The sequence below is a fragment of the Borostomias antarcticus genome (genome assembly GCF_949987555.1).
Source record: "Borostomias antarcticus genome assembly, contig: scaffold_126, whole genome shotgun sequence".
Taxonomy (NCBI): domain Eukaryota; kingdom Metazoa; phylum Chordata; class Actinopteri; order Stomiiformes; family Stomiidae; genus Borostomias; species Borostomias antarcticus.
In genome coordinates, this window is record NW_028175951.1 from 262,994 (window position 1) to 275,418 (window position 12,425).

The window sequence follows — 12,425 nt, forward strand, 5'->3', positions numbered from 1 at the left end:
GGGCAGCAGTGGGCCTTGGGTACAGGTCAGGACGTCAGTGCGAGCAGACGTTCAGTTCTCCCAGAGGCAGCGTAGAGAATGCGTGACTGCTGCGTGAATGATGTGTGCCACGTTTTGTATTTTGCAGGTGAGATAATGTGACAAAATGTATGCAACGCCACTGTATGATGAATATGTAATGTATGGAGGATCTGCAATGTAGACGTTTGTTATGTTGTAATCCACCGGAGTTTTGCTAGTTGCATAAAAGTACGGAGCTCCGCCTAGCAATACAGATTAGCCATGTAATGTTAGCTAGCTGAGTGGTTAATGTCACGTAAGCCAGTAATGGATCAATGATGAATGTGTGTAGAATGTTATCAGTGTGAGTGTGTGTAGAGAATCCCTTTGATTATTAAGCGGATACTGTGAATTCCGTGCTCTAGATGTAACATTATATTGTTTAGTGAACATTCTAGGTTGGGTATGTTCAGGAATATTTCTGTATCGCGCACGAGCAGACGTTCAGTTCTCCCAGAGGCAGCGTAGAGAATGCGAGACTGCTGCGTGAATGATGTGTGCCACGTTTTGTATTTTGCAGTACTCTGCCGAGATAAAGAAGACATAAAAATCCATGCATGCCTGGAACGCCATTCTTAAATGTCCAAGTGTGCAACAGTTATGCAAGTGTGTGTGTGTGGTACTGTTGATTTTCCTCCACACTCCTCTCTCAGCCATATGTTTCCCCTATGTGGATCTGAAAACAGTGATAGGGATTAAATTAGGTTGCTAAGAGAACTGCTAGTCACCAGAAGCACATAACCCGTGCTGGAATACTAGTGTATGAACAAATAAATACAAGTAGAGCACATCTACTGACAGGCTGGCTGAATGACTGGAAGACTGACTTGGGACCTCCACTGAGGGCATCCCAGTCCTGGCTATGGATCAGTAGGCTAGTGATGCTCCCCTGCCCCTGGGCTAGTGTAGACCATTGCTAGCCTCTACCCACAAGCCATTACATTGATCATAGGCCTACTAAGAGAATACCAAGGGGAGTTTTATCAGGGAGGTTGATGGATAACGTCTTTCAAGCTACATTATTTGCATTAAAAAATATAATCTCTCTCTCACACACAGTCATGTAATCCAGTCAATCTAACTCCAAAACAAAATGCATTAGGCCTACGTAACTAGCAAGCTAGCAAACAAAGTCAATGTAGACAGCTAGCTAACTAGCTAGCGTTATTTCCACCATGCCCCTTCTCCTAAGAGAAAGGCGATTCGCCAAATTAAAAAGTGATTGACAACCGTTTCAGGCGAAATTAGTTTTTGATTGACAAGACGATTGTCAGTCTCTGATTGGCCAAAGTAGAAATTGATTGACAGTTGACCCGCCCCCTGGAAGTCTCTGGGCCTGCAGAGATACACACTTGGAAAATTGAGGGGTCTCTGTATAAAAACGCCTAATGAGAAGCAGGGGGCTTGATACCACAAGGGAACATGCATAATGGGTGGGGGACAACATGTTTACATGTGTACAGTACTTGTTGTTGTTGGCAACCCCGCCCCAATAGCGGACCTAGGACTACAACTGGCTAAATTGGCTCTGATTGAGAGACCTGTGCCACTGATTGTTTGATTTATTTCCATCTGCCTCGTTAGTATGTGTACAGTATTTCTAGCCTACATGTACAGTAGCTCCCATCTTGTTCTTTGTCTGTTCCATTTGCTGTAGCTGTGCATAGTCCCTGGTGTTTCCGGTGCCATCTTGTAAGTCTGTAAGTTTAGAAGCTCTGTCTTTTCTTCTTCACTTGTCGAGTGTATACCGTGGTTTTATTGTTTGGTCTTTGGTTTTGTGAAAACTGCTGAAACCTCAATGCACCTGTGACAGTTACATGCAGCCCTTGTGATTGCTTAAGTCAGTATGAAACCATCTATGGCTTCTCACATGGCAGGTAACTCAACAAGAGTTCAAGCCCAGGGGGGATGCAGAATAAAAATGCTAATACATGTACATACTCAGGCATTATGCTGTGACATGATTTTTTAACTTATTTATGTATTTATTTGTAGATGTTACTGTTTCTTCATTTTGTTTACATCTCTTCATCTGACCAGCCTGTTGTCTGCTTACATCTCAATCAGTCCCACCTGTGTTCAATTCAGTCAATCAGTGAATCCATGCTCAGTCCAGAGTCCCACAACTCATTCCCATCACAGTATGTAGGCCTACTAATATGTTCATCCAGGATTGCTACAGTGTAAATAAGCTGCAACATTTATAATTTTTTACTTAGAGCTATCTGAAGCCAGCCATGCTCTCCTCATATTCACTGCACATTCTTGCTCAATAAATCTCTAATGTTCATGATTTAAAAAATGTCATTTTCATGACATGGTAGATGTAGTGTGAAATGTATTGTGTGCCAGAAACAACCACAAACAACCTCAGATCACAACACCAGATTTAACTTTTCTCCATTTCCATGGTGGCCTGCTATACACTGTCGAACAGTGTCACAATATGGATTAGAGCAGGGGTTCCAACCTTTCTTCCCCAGAGCCCCCCACTTACACCTGATGGAATTCAGTTTTTAATACTGTTATAATAAAGATGATAAGATATGAGTAAATCTACGTATAACAGTTTTCACAGTAACATGATGATCTAAAATACTTTATTATTGAATATGGCAACATTTCAACATAACCTACTGTAATGATGAACGCTACTATGAGTTTAGACAACAGGGAGGAACAAGGTGCTCAAAAAGTGAGATAAACCATTAGTGTTGTTGGTGCTCTTGGATCACTGGGAATGGAGGCAATATCCAAAAACAAAAGTAGATCCAGGCACTCAGAATAAGTATTCGGAAAGGAAGTGGTAATGTTAAAAAACCTTTAAAGTCGCACAGAAACAGACGTTTGAGATCATCTAACTTCCGTAGTTTTACGTATTTCCGAAGCAAACAAGCTGTGAGGGTGGGACATATGTTTAGAGGAATTTTAGACAGATTCGATAGAAGGATAGCGTTGATTGACGGGTGGATGTCGTGAGATTATTGGCCTAAAATCTAAGGTACCTGATGTCGTCATTGCACGCGACCTACCGTTTTGCAGGAAGTAAGAAATTATATACTTTGATATAGGATTACAACAAAAGTAGAATTTTGTAATTTTTTTGGCATACATCGTTGAATAGGTGAACACTATGACCAATTATGTGAACCAAAATGGGACAGAATGCTTTTTTCACTTCAGTGCGACTTTAATGTATCAGGCTTACATAATTTAAAAAAGTCAACATGTTTCGACCTTGTCAGTCTTCATCAGGACATGTTGTGCGCTCAAACAAATTACCCCTTAAATACTCACTCACTACTATGAGTTTGGTTAGATTAACATCTAAGTGTGCTTTCAAACCTAAAACTTGAGCCTGTACCTAAACTGAATGTCTCTAGTTGGCTGCATGGACCCAAAGCCCCAGCGCTTGATGTCAATATGCGGGATCTCCTCATCTGGATTCTTTAACTCAAAGTCAAAGTACGTGAGCATGAGGAAAACAAGCTGCTTCAGCTCATTGGTGGCGAAGAAACGACCAGGGCACATGCTGATTCCAGCCCCCCACGGCATGTTGTAGTACTTCAGCTTCTTCCTGCCCTTGTAGAAATCATTTTTCTTGCCCCCGTCTGGTGTGAGGAAACGGTCATATTTGAACGTGTGCGGATCGGGGTGGATGTCTGGGTCCACCTGAACGGTGGTGTAGGGGAAGAGGGCCACCCTGTCGCCTTCCCCTGAGCTGGTACTCTTGTCCGTCGGCCATCTTGAGGCTCATGTCCTGGAGCACGGCCCTGGTGAGGACGGGGGCGGCGGTCAAACGCAAGATCTCCTCCACGGCGCTGTCCATGAAGGGCGTCTTCTGCAGCATGTCCCGGGTCAGGTCGATGAGCGGCCCACCACGCCTCACTTCCTGCCCGGCCTCCTTCAGCACGTCCTCCACCTCCGCCCGGACCGCCCTCATGGCGTCGGGGTGCTTCATGAGATAGAGGAGCAGCCAGAAGGCTGACGGCCCCGTGTTACCCTGGGACGCCCACAGAAGCAGGAACATGTACCTGTCTTGCATGAACTCCTGCATGCCGTGCTCCTCCCTAATCTCCTGCTGATCGCGCACCCAGCCGCTAACATTGTCTTTGGTGCTGATCTTCTGGACCGACAGCGTGTTCCAGAACAGCCTCTTCAGACGTTCCACCTCCATCTTCTCCGACGGCAGCAGCACCCTGTAGGCCAGCTTGGATCTGTGACGAATGTGAAATAAAAGCCCCCCAGCAGCACTGTGAAAATATCCCCATGTTTCCTTTTCATTCTCTCCAGGAACTTTGCAGTATACCTGCGAAACTCCAGGACATGGCCCAGCCAAGGAATGGGTCCCTTATCTAAGGGGGGTTCCCCGGGACGCCTCTGACGGAAGGTCCCCAGGAGATAGAGTCCTCCAAGGAGGAAGGCTAGCAGAGCAAGCAGGAATGGCAGCAGAAAGCCCATCGTCCTCTCCTGTGCTACTCGCAGAGCTAATCTGTTCTCCAGCTCATATTCCTTTGTATTAGTCAAACACTGTGCTCAGGGCTGAAAATTAACACCCGCCAATGGCGGGTAAAATTTCCATTTGGCGACTAAATTTCGGAGGCTATCTGCCACGCTGGCGGGTAAATGTTTGTACCAATAGAGTCATGTAATAAAGTATGCGTGCAATGTCGCCACTGTGTCATACGTGATGACGTCACGGACGTCAAGGTTGATCGAGGCAGTGATGCGGGAGCCAGCGAGAGTGATGGCCGCCTGTAATGGGAGCTGTGAATAAATGTATAGCCGTATGCACACTGTTGTCCGGTTCCATTATTAAGTGTTAGCAGCCGAACACAACATGGTACCAGGAGTTTTCAGACTCATGAATGGCTCGCGGGCAGACGAGTAAAACGACGGAAAAAAAAAAAGAGAAGAAAAAGTCGGAGGACGAGACGGCAGGTTGCTAGCTAGCAAGTGAAGTGAAAGTTAGCTAGGCGAGCGAGCGGGAGACACGCCGCGCTGTCAAGATGGAGCATCATCTGAAGCCTCCGGGCGAACTTAAGCTGACGGGAAATGTCGAGGCGAACTGGAGAAAGTTCAAACAGAGATTCGAGCTCTATGTGACTGCAATTGCGGGTGCTGACAGGGACGCTGAACAGAAGGTTGCATTGTTCCTGACTGTAGCAGGTGCGGATGCGTTAGATGTATTCAATAGTATGCAGATAACTGAGGCACAGCAGAAAGATATCAAGCTGGTTATGGATAAATTCGCTGAGTTTTGCATTCCGAAAAAGAATGGGACATTTGAAAGATATATTTTCAACAGCCGGTCACAGACCGAGTCAGAGAGTGTTGAGGAATTTATCATGGACGTTAAGCTAAAAAGTCAGTCATGTAATTTTGGCGGGCTTGCTGACTCACTGGTCCGCGACAGGATTGTGATGGGAGTGCGCGATAAGCGACTGAGAGAGAAGTTGCTTGGAGAGACTGACCTGACCCTGGAAAGGGCTGTACAGATTTGTCAGGCAAGAGAAGTGACACAGAATAGAATAAAAAGCATGGACTGTAGTCAGTTGAAAGACACAGTTATGGAAATAGACATGGCTACAAAGCACAAACAAAAGCGGCAAAGCGGCGAAGGACAAGAAAAAAACCAGAGGGAGGAGCTAAGGCAGTGCTCGCGCTGTGGTGGAGAACACAGACCACAGCAGTGTCCTGCATTCGGGAGAGAATGCCGCAAGTGTGGTGGTAGGAACCACTTCGCCAGGGTCTGCAAACAGAAGAAGGTCTGCTGCATCGAACAGCACGACAATGGTGACAGCGTTGACAGTGACGGTACAGGAGAACTCTTCATAGGGATGGTGTCCGGTCCAACAGTGAAGGATGAAGATTGGACTGGCAAGTACAGGGTCAATGGTACAGACATCAGCTTCAAGTTGGATACTGGAGTGCAAGCCAACATACTGTCTGAGATTGATTTGGCCAGGCTGGAGATCCCAGCCATTGTGAACACTAAAGACAGAGTGAAACTAAGAGCATATAGTGGGGAGGCTATTCCCACATGTGGTACATTGTCATGGAATTTAACACACAGTCTCAAAGACTATTCAGATGCATATCCTTTCTATTCATCAAGTCCCCTGAAAACCCCTAGGTTTCAATCTCCTTTTATGATTCTAAACACCCAACCCTCCCTTTTTGTAATTGTAAACAGACTCCTCTGTTTCGCTCTTTTGTCCAAGTCAGACAGGCCACACCTTGTCCTTCCTGCCCTGACTTAGACCTTTGTCTATATTCAAAGTATATTCAAAGTAAGTTTGCATCCCCCGCCCACTGGGTGATATCCGACTCAGCCAATCAAATGACACCTAATACCTCGTTGGTTTTGAAGCAATATAAGGGGCAGTCTGGCGATCTGACTTTCACTTCTTCTCTGATAGAATCACGCTGTGTTTTTACTATTTGAAGTCCGTTTGCAACCGTATTGTTTCTTAATAAACCTGACTGAACATATTTTGAGCGAACCCAAGCTTTGGCAAGTACTCTCATTTTTCAAGCAACTACAATTGGCGACGGGGATGGGATTCGACTGCGGTGAGGTTCGCCTGGAGTGGAACCGAGGGACGCAGACGTGCGGAAGCGGTAGCCGCTTTGGGAAGCTTCTCTCTTTGCGTCTATGCGCATTGCTTTTGGAGACGCCCCGCCGTTGGTTCCACTCGGCTAAAACTCACGGTACGTTGAAAGATCCTTTTATGCTTGTTACTTGCCTTGGTTTCGGTTCAGCTTGTTGGTCTAGATTATTGAAAACAGAAAACCCCAGCGTGGGTATTTTAGTACTATAAATTGTGTAATTATCTAAGGAGGTTGTGAACAGCAATAGATATTTGTCTTTTGACTTCGTCCTTGTTTCGTTACGAGAAAATAAGCTGTTCAAGTGAGGGTTTGGTCTCGTGAATCTTGTTCCCCTGTAGTTGATGTACAATGTTAGGTTGTTTATCGGTTACAGCTTAGAACGGGGTTTTTTGAGTTAAATACGCCAAAGATTTGGCACAGAACAGGCTTTCTTTTTGGCCGGTCGCGGGAGAGTTTAACCGCGAGCACGTTGAGAGAGTTTTTGCTCAACGGAGATAGTAGCTACAGGGAGTGATTGGTGTTTCCAATCCGCGTTTCTTGGAGAAACGTTTTCCCATTTGTTCCTGGGTGACTTGGTAAACCTAACGAGCGTTAGTTTTCACCAAGTGGCTGTACATATTTGGTAGGATCTAGACATCTGGTTTAGCCTGGACCAAATTGCTAGTGCAGCCGAGGTTGTTGTAAACGTGGGCCTTTGTTTCATGTTTGTGTGTTAAGTCGTCGTTTGGTCGTCTGTTGGTCGTTCTTTGTTTTGTGTTAGTCGTATGTACGTCATTTTTGGTCGTCTTTTGGTCGGTCTTTGTGTTTGCGTCCCCGTGCGAGTTTTGCTGTCTTTCTTTATTGTATGTGCACGGGATTGTTAGTCTGCTGTGTTTACTGTTTGAACTTCAGCTCTGTCTTGTATGTGTTGTTTAAGCGCTATATATATATATATATTTTTTTCAGGTAACAGTACTGTTTATTTTTTTTGCCGACACTGGTTTTAAGGGCCGTAAATCGTAACTGCTAGTGAGTAGTGTGAGAGACGTTCATCTCCGTGTTACGAAGGAGTGTAGGAGAGTGTTTTTGGTTTGTTTTTCCGTAAGCGATTTTTGGTGCAAAATGGGTGCTGTTACTAGCGTTACTAGCTCGCCACTTGATATTCTCAAATTGTCTGGGCCAGCTAAGATTGTTGCGCAAAGGCTTTAGGATGATGCTTGTGTACAGTATTTGATCTGGGCGAAGCATTCTGATTTCCCCCTGTCCGGTACACTCAATATTAGTGAGTTAGCAACTGTTAGGGCTCAGTTACAGGCGTTTGAAATGACTAGGTTAGGAAGGAAGCCTGGAAATGCGATAGATTGGAATGCATTCAGGAAGTGGGAAATACTCGCACACGAGTGTTTTTTCAAGTCAGAAAGAAGCGTAGCTGACGAAGTTAATCAGAGAGATGAATATTCAGAGTCCCTCCCCCCTCCTAGTCATTCCGTTTTTAACTCTATCACGCCGACTCGGCACTCAGAGCTCACACATTTTTCCCAAACTATGACTGGTTCACCCGCAGCTGCTGCCCCGCCTCCCAACTCTGTTTTTCCGTCTGCTCCCAACCAACAACGACCACAGGGTCGTCACATGAACAAGAATAGCAGGCATAGGAACAGAATGGACTACAGGAGGAGACCGAGGGAGGGAAACGAAAACGAAGACAAAACTGACGCGTGTTTTCATTGTAAGAAAACTGGTCACTGGATCAGAGACTGTCACAGTTACCGCAAGCGAAATGAGAGAAAGAATCCTGCAACCTGGGGTTCGGCGCCACCTGCTGGAAGTTCCCTTGAACAACCCACAAGGTAGATTTTAACTAGCCAATATAGACTCATTTTTTTAAGGTAAATAAACAGGACGAGACAGATGTAGCTGAGGACGTAAGGTTTGTACATGATAGTGGGGGGGGATAGATAATGTTTGCCAGTTTCTTAACCTGAATACAGCATCTCCTAACCCAATTATATATTTTTAATGTTTATGTTAAATATCTCATGTTTATAGTTTGAGGCACATTCATCGGGCCTGAGTTTTTTTCTGAGTGGGTTTTTACAGACAACTGTCGTTCCGGGAGTGATGGGTGAATGCCGAACCAGGAGACGGGCACAGACCGGAGGTGGAGATGGAGGTTACTGGCCTGTTTTCCCTACAGATAAGCGATCTGGGGTTCGTGAGATGCAACGCCAACGCCATGTCACCTACTCACTGTGAGCGACAGATAAGTATGAAACGGAGAAGAGACCATTTTGTCCGAAGCAGTGCCCAAATACTCTGTCCTCAAATGCAGAAGAGGGAGGTTTTAGATATACAAATTTTAGCTATACAAATGAAGCTTTGATGGAGTTCTTTGATTAGTTAATTGTAAATGAAGCCAGTTCATTTTAGTGTCATTTTCTTTGCCCCATCTCTATTTTTATCCTGACTTCAGGAAATTTTTGCTTTCACCCTTAGGGGGTGTTGTTTTGTTGAGACAAGAATATAGCGTATTTTCTTTTCATAAAATCGCAAGAGAACTGCTAGAGCCAAATCCAATTTGCCTTGATCATGACTGGGGACTGGGCGTGTTGAAGCCATTCTAAACACTGCCCCTGATGTCACTGTAGGCTACTGCAGACTGGCTCTAAATGACACTTAAACAGTCACCCTGTTTAAGTTTTCCTGACAAAATAACAACATTTTTTCCCCAAAGCAGGAGCTTGCGCTTAACCATGTTTCTGAGTATCTCCTACAGACTGTTGAATAACCGTTCCTGACCAAAGAAGGGAACAGGGAGACCAGACCAGAGGACTCTCTTTTGCTCTTCTGTTTTGTCTCTGTTTGTCTCTCTCATCTGTGGATCCACAGACGGAGCACTTCATCAGCCTGTGCTGGAGGCGGGAGCGCCGAGGTGAGCCCTCCAGCAGCACGACCCGGGCCGGTCCTACGTGGAGCAGTACAGAGATGGACCGGGTTCAGTTCAAGAGCCTACATTTCTGACCTACAAGCATCTGCTCCACCTGCGGAGAAAAAGAAATGAAGGACTAAGTGCACATTTCCACCACCAAACTAACCTGTATCAAGGGCCTAATGACAAACCTGTACTACCTCGTTCATGTTTTCATTATGCTTTCAAACTAGCCCACGGGCCAGATCATGTTTCAAAAACAGGGGTGGCGGAGGATGTTAACAGATGTCTCCAACAGAGTGAGGACCGCCATTTCCTGAGGCTAAGGAGGGGTTCCTGCATCACATCTCTCCTGGGAGTTGGGTCCTGATCCGCGACCTGGGGCCGTCCCCACGCAGACGGCCGCCAGAGTAGCTGAGAGAACTTCGACGCCGTTGCGTCCCAAACCAAGGAGCAGATGAGCAGCCTGAGAACAGGCCAGAAAACATGGAAGAGAAGAGATGTAGCGGGGTGAACCTACCCGTCAAAGAGATGTAGCGGGGTGAACCTACCCGTCAAAGAGATGTAGCGGGGTGAACCTACCCGTCAAAGAGATGTAGCGGGGTGAACCTACCCGTCAAAGAGATGTAGCGGGGTGAACCTACCCGTCAAAGATGGAACAATCAGGACCATGGCATTCTGGCCTGTGTGGAATAGCTGTCAAAAGTAGCTGAGAGGACGGTCCATGCAGCCGAAACCAGAGATCTCAAGGGCAAAGCGGTCACCACCACACTGTCCTCTCCTCTGATGAGCAATCGGAGAGTGACCTTGACGGTCACCGCCACACTGCCCTCTCCTCTGATGAGCAATCGGAGAGTGACCTTGACGGTCACCGCCACACTGCCCTCTCCTCTGATGAACAATCGGAGAGTGACCTTGACGGTCACCGCCACACTGCCCTCTCCTCTGATGAGCAATCGGAGACTGACATTGCCGGTCACCTCTTTCTCGGGGTTGTTATGACAACGTGGACAAGCTCAACAGCAATGACTGCACCTCTAACCGCACACACTGGAACCTACATTGAACATTCAGAGACGCAAACATGGAAGCTACGATCCAGAAGAAATTACATGCGATTATTCACAACAAGAGTGAATGAACTTTATAATTATCTTGAAAAAATATCATATTTGTTTACAAGAGTTGCAATGGTTGAAACATGAGTTGATAAATAAGTTTTGGGTTTTTCCTCTAAATTGACCAAGAGGTTTTTTGCCCTCCTTACACTGCTAACCATTTTATCTTTTTGCCTTATTCAAAATTTAAATCAAGGGTTTTTGGTGAATGGTTGTCCACTCTTAGACTATACATGTTTTTATTTTACCTTGTTTCCTGTCAAATTTCTGAAACAAGGAGTTTGGTGTGTGATTTGCATATAGAAAGAAAATAATCTATTTTTGTTCTTGCTCCACCTAGTGGAGAGATTGCTTCCTTTCCACATGTATAGCATAGAGTTTTTGCAATTTTGTGTTTATAATTGATTTTTTTTATTATTTTTTTTATTTTTTTTGATTATGCTTATTTTTATCTGATGTATATCTTTTATGTGGCTGTTCAGCCACAGATGTGGGAGTTGTCATGGAATTTAACACACAGTCTCAAAGACTATTCAGATGCATATCCTTTCTATTCATCAAGTCCCCTGAAAACCCCTAGGTTTCAATCTCCTTTTATGATTCTAAACACCCAACCCTCCCTTTTTGTAATTGTAAACAGACTCCTCTGTTTCGCTCTTTTGTCCAAGTCAGACAGGCCACACCTTGTCCTTCCTGCCCTGACTTAGACCTTTGTCTATATTCAAAGTATATTCAAAGTAAGTTTGCATCCCCCGCCCACTGGGTGATATCCGACTCAGCCAATCAAATGACACCTAATACCTCGTTGGTTTTGAAGCAATATAAGGGGCAGTCTGGCGATCTGACTTTCACTTCTTCTCTGATAGAATCACGCTGTGTTTTTACTATTTGAAGTCCGTTTGCAACCGTATTGTTTCTTAATAAACCTGACTGAACATATTTTGAGCGAACCCAAGCTTTGGCAAGTACTCTCATTTTTCAAGCAACTACAACATGCACTTTGGTACTGTCCAGGAAAGGTGAGCGATATGATGTGCCATTTGTCATTGTGCAAGGTAAAAAGACGCCCATAATTGGGTTCAAAACATGCAATGCTTTAGGTTTAGTGAAACGTGTACATGAGGTGACGGCAAGTGACAAGGGCAACATAGAAGATCAGTATGCAGATGTATACCAGGGCATTGGGAAGCTGGGTGTCACACACAGAATAGAGATTAAAAAGCCATGCAAACCGGTCATACATGCTGCCAGGAAGGTGCCCTTGGCACTGCGAGAAAGTCTTAAAGCTGAGCTAGACAGGCTAGAGTCCCTGGGCATCGTAGAGAAGAGGGAGGAGCCTACAGAGTGGGTACACTCACTCGTTGTGGTGGAAAAAAAGGATGGCTCAATAAGGTTATGTATGGATCCCAAAGAGTTGAACAAAGATCTGAAACGAGAGCACTACCAGCTGCCTATAAGAGGGGACATATTTGGGGATATAGCTGGTGCAAAATACTTTTCTAAACTAGATGCCTCCTCCGGGTTTTGGCAGATAGGTTTAGACCAGGACAGTGTCAAACTCAGCACATTCAATACCCCCTTTGGAAGGTATTCCTTTAAGAGGTTACCTTTTGGATTGGCTTCGGCACCTGAGGTATTTCATAGAACAGTACAACAGATATTTGAGAAGGTTCCGGGTGCAAAGGTATACATAGACGATGTCCTGATTTGGGGAAGCACAATGG

General features: G+C 45.2%; 1 pseudogene across 1 annotated transcript in view; it reads right to left on the minus strand.

Moving 5' to 3' along the window:
• Positions 1-3,405: 3,405 nt before the first annotated feature.
• Positions 3,406-12,425, minus strand: part of LOC311328989 (7-alpha-hydroxycholest-4-en-3-one 12-alpha-hydroxylase-like) — a 44,892-nt pseudogene continuing 35,872 nt past the window's right edge. Inside the window, exon 2 of the transcript in view lies at positions 3,406-4,231. The product of the transcript in view is annotated as a 7-alpha-hydroxycholest-4-en-3-one 12-alpha-hydroxylase-like (transcript). The remainder of the gene's footprint in view (positions 4,232-12,425) is intronic.